The sequence below is a fragment of the Callospermophilus lateralis genome, chromosome 7 (genome assembly GCF_048772815.1).
Source record: "Callospermophilus lateralis isolate mCalLat2 chromosome 7, mCalLat2.hap1, whole genome shotgun sequence".
In the NCBI taxonomy this organism is placed as follows: domain Eukaryota; kingdom Metazoa; phylum Chordata; class Mammalia; order Rodentia; family Sciuridae; genus Callospermophilus; species Callospermophilus lateralis.
In genome coordinates this window covers 4,168,227-4,175,213 of record NC_135311.1, presented here as the reverse complement: position 1 = coordinate 4,175,213, position 6,987 = coordinate 4,168,227, and the positions used below count along the sequence as shown (strand labels likewise).

General features: G+C 33.6%; 1 pseudogene; it reads left to right on the top strand.

The window, feature by feature from the left end:
• Window positions 1-2,481: 2,481 nt before the first annotated feature.
• Window positions 2,482-3,064, top strand: LOC143403991 (nuclear envelope phosphatase-regulatory subunit 1 pseudogene; annotated as a pseudogene).
• The last annotated feature ends 3,923 nt before the right edge of the window (window positions 3,065-6,987 follow it).

Here is a 6,987-nt window from a genome sequence, read left to right as displayed (position 1 = left end):
CTGACCCAGAGGTAATGTGAACATTCCTCATCAGAGGGATAGCAAGAGACACTAACAAATGGGAAATGTAACTTTTTAATATAAAATGTTACTCTTTGTGCTTTAAATGTAAAACTCTGAGACACTTTAGAAGCAGACAACACACAGTGCTTTAACTCCAGACTCCCAAACCGAACACTATTCTATTAGTCACTGAGAGTCCAGGATCTTTGAGGACTGCTCATTGGCTTTTTAAAGTCAACTTCAAATATATAAGCATTTGGTTTACCAGTCAAAATCTAAGCTACATTGATTCCATGTTACATTAAAACATATCTATTGAGAAAGGCTGAATTTAAAAAAGATTACATTGCTGACTTCAAAACTGTTATTCTTAAAAGAAACAATGCACTACTTTCAATCTTTCAACATCTTAAGATGCCATGTTGTGTGAATCCATAACTTTCTAACTTTCCATTTTTCAACCAAATATTTTGAAATGGTTCTTAAACCTAATAACATCTAAAGAAAAGGATCAGCATGTCTGTGAAATGGCTGTTCAACACATAACAATACTTCCTCTATGAAAATCCAGTGAGTGCATTCTATATTTAACTTGACATAAATATTTAAACCCCATTTAACAGTGCTATACAAATATTTAATGTTTTGGCATTTAAATCTGAATGATGCTACCATACAGGCAATTTTCACCAAAAAAAAAAAAAAAAAAAAAAAAAAAGGTTCAGAAGCAAAAGACTGATCTGGGAATAGTTAGCTGAGAAGGAAATGAAACCAAACTACCTAAGTCCTTGAATTTAGAATCAATCCTCAAAAAGATGACATACTCCAGAACCATCATTTTGGAGGAGGGTTCAGGTAAAAGTCTACTATTCGTATGTGTTTTCACTCATAACCTCGAAATTAACCACAGGATAGTCCACTTCCCACTGAATGACTCATTTTCAGTGAGACTAAAAATGCAACTGGGAGGCAGTTCTGGTAAAATTCAGCTACAAAAACAATAAAACAAATCAGAAAAAGAACAGAAACACCATACCACATAAATAATTCTGCATTAATAACTATTTCTCTTCCATCTCTTAGTGGTCTTAGAAATATGCACTATGTTACGTGGGGTGCATGAAAAGAAAGTTTTAAATAAAGGATTAGTCTGCAGATTCTTCATTATTGGCATCAGTAATTTCTCTTCGCTCTCCTCCAGTGAGTTATAGCATGGCAAGTATGATCTATTACATGCTCTTAGGTATATTTCTCAAGTTAGTTAAGCAGAACACTTCTTAAAATGCTATAAAACAAGGTAAAGGTAAGCTTGAAGCATTAGTGCCAATAAATAATGCCCAACATATATAGCTTTACACGGATTACATTCCATTAATTTGCAGGTGACTACAGATTTGGGGGTAGGACTGCATCAGCTATCATTCTTTAATACTGACACAACAGGACACTCATCAGCTACTTAAGTTTTTCAGCAATTATTACCTAAACCTTATATCAATTCACCATTTTTTATTAGTTACACATGACAGTACAATGATCTTGACAATTCATACATTTGAATCAAATGGGGTATAATTTCTCATTTTTCTGAGTGTACAGGTTGCAGAATTACATTGGTCATACAGTCACGTATATACATACAGCAATGTCTATTTTATTCTGCTGCCCTTCCTATCCCCCCTTCCCCTCCCCTCCCCTCCCCTCCCATCTCTCTACCCAATCTAATGTGACACATTTCCTTTTTCTTTTTCTCCTCACAACATCATACATGTATTCTGTATAATGATGAGGGTCTCCTTCCATTTTGTGTGCAATTCCCCTTCTCCCCCCTTTTCCCTCCCACCTCTCTTCCCTATTTAGTGGTAATCTTCTTCTCATTTTTAATAGTGACTTTTGTCTACAGAATTTTTTATTTTTATGTAATCAGTCATTTTATTCCTGAATTCATTTATTCAGAGAATATTCAATAAGGAATTTTCTACTAGAAATTTAAGAAAAAGATATTGTCCATTCTGTTATATCTTCTTCAAACAACTTAAGGTTTTTTGTCTTGTTTTGTTGTTTGTTTCGCCCCATTTTGGGTTTCAATTGGTCCTCTATTCATTTGAAATACATTTTTGTGTGGAATGTGATCTGGTTTTCCTACGGAGGCATCTTTTGTTTGGCATTTAACATACTGAAGGAAAACCCATCTTATGCCATTTTGTGTAACAATTTTCCCCCATTATTAACAATTCTACTTCCATCATATTCCAAAATCCCATGGATAGATTGGCATTTCCAGTGTTTTCCTCTAGTCAATTGTTCATTTGCCTTTCCACACCACTGTTCAGCAATTGAAACTTCGTAAGTGTTCAGGTCCCTGGAGGCTAATTTTTCACCATTTTGTTTCTATTCCAAAAATATATTTGCTGGGGTGGGGGCCGCGGGGCTGCGATGCGGACGGGGCAGTGGCGGTGACCGGAGTTGCCGCCCGAAATGAACTCGCTGGAGCAAGCGGAAGATCTCAAGGCTTTTGACAGGAATCTTACTGAATATATTCATTGTTTGCAACCTGCCACTGGACGCTGGAGAATGCTGCTTATAGTGGTATCTGTCTGTAGAGCTACTGGTGCCTGGAACTGGTTAATAGATCCTGAGACACAAAAGGCGTCTTTCTTTACATCATTATGGAATCATCTGTTTTTCACAATTAGCTGTATCACTCTAATAGGCTTGTTCTTTGCTGGAATACCCAAGAGAGTAGTTGCACCGTCAATTATAGCAGCTCGATGTCGAACAGTATTAGCAGAGTACAATAGGTCTTGTGATGATACAGGAAAACTAATTTTGAAACCTAGGCCTCACGTTCAATGACAATCTGCACTCATTGTTATAGGACCTAAAACAGTCTTTTCTTCAAATAAGTGATACAGCAAAAAGCCATAAAGGATTCCTTTTGCAATTGGATATGTGAAGGTTATAGAACAACTGACAAGAAGTGTGCAATATATACCCAAATTATCCTGATGATGGTGATGACTCAAGTTATCAGTGCTTTGGTACCTTTGATTACCTGTGCTCAGTATTAGTGTCACTTTAGTACTTCAGCACCTGCGAAGATTTTTGCAGATGAAGTATGTATGTATGTTACTAAGTTAAACTTAGAAACAGAACCTCATTCAGTTTTTATAATGTATTTTTGCAAACTACTGTAAATAGCAAATCAATGCCAATGTTAAAGAGGAAAATGTTGTGTGGACTTTGTTCTCCTGCACCAGTGTTTTCAGGAACATCTGCTTGCCATCCCCACAGCTCTTCAAAACCAGCTATTATGTGTGCCTTTCATTCGTGACTTCTCTTTTAATTGTACTGCAGGAAAAACATTGGATTCCGCTTAGACTGAGGAAAACTCATCTCCATTATGTTGTAAGAAATTATAGATGTTTTGACAATTTTTGTTAAAACAGATACTGACCTCTCACAACCATTATCATATTTTTCAGTTTACTGTTTTCATTTAATGCTAAATATACTTTATATTTTTTAAGAATTTTAAGAACACCCAAAGTCTTCTGAATGTACAATTTTAGTTATAAATTATGTATTGTTTGGGGATTTGATATCATTGTTTTAGATAATTGAGTTGAATGCTGTGGTGGATATACTGTTACACTAGTACTATACAGGTGTGACTGAGTGTCCTGCTCCATTCCCAGGATAACAGGAGCGGTGCCACAAATTCTCAATTCTACAATTCTACAATTCTCACTGTTTAGAGAGCGTTGATGACATACTATGTATAACAGCCACATGTACTATAATAACCCTTAAAATTAAACTCTTGGGATTGCTGTAAATATTTTAAAGTACTGGAGGTGCCTTTTAGCTGTTTAATAGAAGATTTTGGAAGTTTAAATTATTTCATGAGCAATCTTTTAAATTTCATTTAACATAAAGCTGAAATTTCAATAATAAGACAAAAACTTTTTAACAAGGCTGCCATTTAACATAAATGTATTCATCTTGGCCTTCACATGTAAAAAATTTATTCTTCGAACTGCAGCAATAAAACCTTCTGCTCCTAAGAAGTCTTAGAGGGTATTCTATATATTATGCTCTGTTTTATTTTCTGTAAATTTTGTAGGTAAATATGTGCATAAAAATAAATACTTTATATATAAAAAATATATATATATTTGCTTTTTTGGTTCATTTATGCTTCCATATGAATTAAAGAATCATTTTGTTAGAATCTATGGGAAATCCTTCAAGGACTTGTAAAGGAATTGCATTAAATTTTTGTTTTAATTTGGAGGTAATGGCTATATTTGCATAATTTCTAAAAAATTACAATTCCAATATCAATAGAAGTTTAAAAAAAATATGAGAGGCATATATAAGGTGAAGTGAAAAGTCAGCCCATTAAAACTAAAAAAAATTATAAGTTCCAAAAAGTATGTATGAGTTCATGTTTAATGTTCTGAATAATAAGACTGCTATTTGTATACCACTGTTTATCTTTTTAGAGTGTTTTGTCCACTTTATCAAACTGATAAGCATAGTCAGACCCCGCTGTGTCCTTCACAGCTTTCAATGCCATTTTCCTGTTTTGGAGCCAGATTAAACCCCAAATGTACTCGTTTCTCCTCCATAAGAGCAGTCCATCAATTCTTGCAATGGTATAAATTTCAAGGAGTATATCATCTGAGCAGCTTTAACTTCCATGAAATTCTCTGTTTCAGATTATTTTCCTAGGACTACCCAGAGCTTGTTTTGCTCCCCGAATTTTCACAACTTCTTTTACCTTAACTATTGGTGGCCTAAACTTCTTATTTGACCTATGTAAAAGGAAAGTTATAACTTACACACAAAATTTATTTATAGTAAATAAAAATGGTAACCAGACTTCTTTTGAATTTTCATTCAAAAATATTCAATGGATATTATCCAAATAATGATCTTCCCTAGATATCAAATAAATAACATTCCTGAGGGAAAAATCATTTACTTTTATTATTTTTCTTTTCTCCCTCGACTCTTTCTTGTTTTTGGAAGAATCTATTCTTGTTTCCCTAAGATTCTTTGCTTGTTTGTATTTTTTTTAATTTTAAAATTTATTTAACAGAAAATAATGTATATTTATGAAGTACAAGGTGATATTTTAATATACACTGTAGAAAGATTCAATATAGCTAATTAACATACCCATCACCTCATCAACTTATCATATTTTGTGATAATGTTAAAAATCTATTTTATCAGTAACTTTGAAATATGCTTGACATTATATAAGCTACAGTCATATACAAACAGTGCAATAAATCACTACAACATAAGCCCTTTAGTCTAACGGAATCAACATCTTCCCAAACCATCCTTCTTCAGCCTCTGATAACCATGGATGTGCTCTGTTTCTATGAGATCAATAGATTCTACACATAAGATTATATAGTATTTGTCTTTCTGTGCCTCGCTTATTTCTCTTAACATCATGCACTCCAGTTTCATCCATGTTGTAGTAAATCACCGAATTTCCTCTATAAATAATTTATGAAATTCCCCTGTGCATATATACCACATTTTATTTATTTATCCATCCATTTATGACACTTGGGTTACTTACATATACTGGTTATTACGAATAATCCTGAAATGAAACTGGGAATGCAGATATCTCTTCAACATACTGATTTTGACTTCTTTGGGGTATATATCCAGAAGTGTGATTGTCAGTTTGTTCATAAGTCTATTTTTAGTTTTCTGAGGAATGTCCATGCTATTTTCCAAATAGGCTATACACTAATTTACATCATCACTCCCCTCTGCACCCCCTATCCCGTGCCAGGAATTGAACCCAGGGCCTCAGGCATGCTATGTAAGCATTCTAGCAATGAACTACATCCCTGGTCCCCAAACGGGTCATTTTAACGTGGTACACTTCCCAATTTGTTCAAGATTTTCTTTTATGTCCTCCTTTGTGTTTATTCATTAAGTCTATTTGGAGGAACTTCATCTTCGATGTTAATAAAAATGGAATTTTTCTGTTTAATTTTAAATTGATGATTTATTTTTAATTTAAAAAAAAATGTTTAGTTGTAGATGGACGTAGAAGTACCTTTATTTTATTTATTTATGTGATGCTGAGGATCAAGCCCAGTGCCCCACATATGGGAGACAAGGGCTCTGCCACTGAGCCACAACCCCAGCTCCAAATTGATGATTTATATAAGAGGCTATGAATTTGTTTATGCTGGTCTTGGATTTGATTATTTTGCTGCATCTCCTTTTTGTTTTTTTAATGTCAATCAATTTTCTTGGGCTCAATTTGTTGGAAACTAATAAATGAATTATCTTTCTTTTCAATATTTTTACTTCATTTCTGAATTTTTACCATAAAATACATATAAAATTTACTGAAAATCATGTCATTTTTAGGCATACTATTCAGTGACATTAATGCATTCACACTGCTGTGTAACAATCACAACCCATCCATTTCCAGAACTCTCATCTTCCCAAACTGAAACTCTGCACCCATTAGACATCAAGTCACCATACTCCTCAGCCCCTGAAAGCCATCATTGGATTATTTCCAACTTTTGGCTATGGTGGATACTACTACTATGAAAATGAATGTACAAATATCTCTTTTTAAGTCCCGGCTTTCATTTCTTTTGTAAATCTACCCAGAAGTAGAATACTCATTTCTTATAGGTTAGGACATTGCATATATAAGTAATGATAGCAGGTATCCTTATCCTGACTTCAATGGTATACTCCCAGTGTTTCAACATTTAAGCATAATGTTTGCTATAGGTTTTTGATAGTCTATAAATGCCATCATTAAGGATGTTCTTCAATTCCTAGTTTGCTGAGAATTTTATCATAAATGATCCTTAATTTTATCAGATGCCTTTTTCAGTTTAATAAACCAATTATAGGTATTTTTCTACTTATTTTTATTAATTACATTAATTACCTTGATTTTCAAAGATTGAATTG